This window comes from Parasteatoda tepidariorum, chromosome 6 (genome assembly GCF_043381705.1).
Source record: "Parasteatoda tepidariorum isolate YZ-2023 chromosome 6, CAS_Ptep_4.0, whole genome shotgun sequence".
Lineage (NCBI taxonomy): Eukaryota > Metazoa > Arthropoda > Arachnida > Araneae > Theridiidae > Parasteatoda > Parasteatoda tepidariorum.
The window spans coordinates 90,652,576-90,654,203 of NC_092209.1; the positions used below are offsets into that span (position 1 = coordinate 90,652,576).

The window sequence follows — 1,628 nt, forward strand, 5'->3', positions numbered from 1 at the left end:
CCCCCAAAAAAATGCGTTATCTGAAAGGTTAGATTTTTTTTTGTCCACATATTACTGAATAAATGCATCAATAATAAATGCCATAAATTGTACCTTTGCAAGCTTAAGTAAAATCAAGCTTTATTTTTGAATAGTTAATACTTATATTTTGTATATATGTATTTAGTAATTGAGTATGTAAAATCTCTCACCAAATTGAATTGCATTTGATTTAAATTTATTTTATTAAAAAGATCAAAAATGCTGTAAATCATTATGATGCAGTAGATTCACATTTTATGTTATTTTTCGAAATTTTTTCAATAAGCAACTATTAATACATTCCACCCAAATATAATCTATCAAAGTGTACACAAATTTTAAACTTAGTATTTTGAACAGCTGTTTTTTTTTNTTTTTGGGGGGGGGGGGAAACACCGTCTTAAAACCACTGTTTGGAATTAAGTATGATGTTTTTTAATTATTATAATTTATAGGAATGAAACTTCTGTATTTTGATCTAGAAGGAATTTAAATTTTCTCCAAATAATCATCAGTTTTGCAATTAATAAAAATTATGAAACCAATTTTAAAATACACACAATCTCTAAAATCAGCAACAACAAAAAAAATATGTAAAACTGGTATTTATATTCCATTTTAAGCTCGTAAAAGATGAGATTTGCTAGTTTCTAAATAGCAGATATGACATTTATTATGCCATTTTAAAAAAGATTTCAATATTGTTTTTTTCTTTCCTCAAAAGCATTTATTTAACAAAGAGATTTCAGTTAATGTTAGAACATGATTTAAAATAAAACTTTTATTCTGAAAGAAAAAAATTTTCAAAATATTAGTTATAGGAAAGTTTTGTTACAACTTTTGACATGAACTTTCCATGATACTGGACTGAGTCGAAAAATGTTGTTTGTAAATTTTTATGAACTTTTCATACTCTATAACATAAATCAGGGTTCCCACGGTCCTTAAAAACTGCTTAATTTTTATTTTGGAAAATAAGGGCCCTTAAAAGTACTTAATTTTGGTAGAAGGTTTTTAAAAGCGATAATAAATTTTTCAGCATCACTATAGTTGATAGGAGCAATTTTTCAGTCTTACAAAAATATTTAAAATAAAGTCGTAGAAAATGATATTTAAAATAAAGACCTAGAAATGATCATGCTTCGAGAGTAAATCATTTTGGAGAGACTAGAAGGACTGTGTGTGAGGGGAATGAATAACAAGTTAGCCAAAAAAGGCAATTTAATTGTTAAACTTTTATTAGCAATTGTCATAAGCAGTTGCAACTATTTTTATTGAGCTCTTTAATCAATTAATAATACTGTAAAAATTTTATTTGTCTTAATCAGAATATGTATTCTCAGAAGCTTCTTAGGATTTAATTACTCTGGTGTGCAAAACTTAAGCAACAAGTGCGTTTTTTGCCATAACTCTACAAGAAATCATCCGATTGACATGAAATTTGAATATGATGTACATTATTTTGTACTTAAACGATGGTAAAAGAATAATGACGCAGAAATGAATATAAAGCTTAAAGTAGGGTATGGAACAAAAAAAGGCTTTATTTGACATATAGTGGCGTTACACATGATTGCCTGAAGAAGCGTAAGTACAACTGGCAGATG

At 26.9% G+C, this 1,628-nt stretch overlaps 1 protein-coding gene across 1 annotated transcript in view; it reads left to right on the forward strand.

Annotated features, from left to right (window-relative positions):
• The window catches only part of LOC107452876 (puratrophin-1), a gene marked incomplete in the record, with an annotated part of 51,985 nt that overhangs the window by 48,520 nt on the left and 1,837 nt on the right, over nucleotides 1–1,628 (forward strand).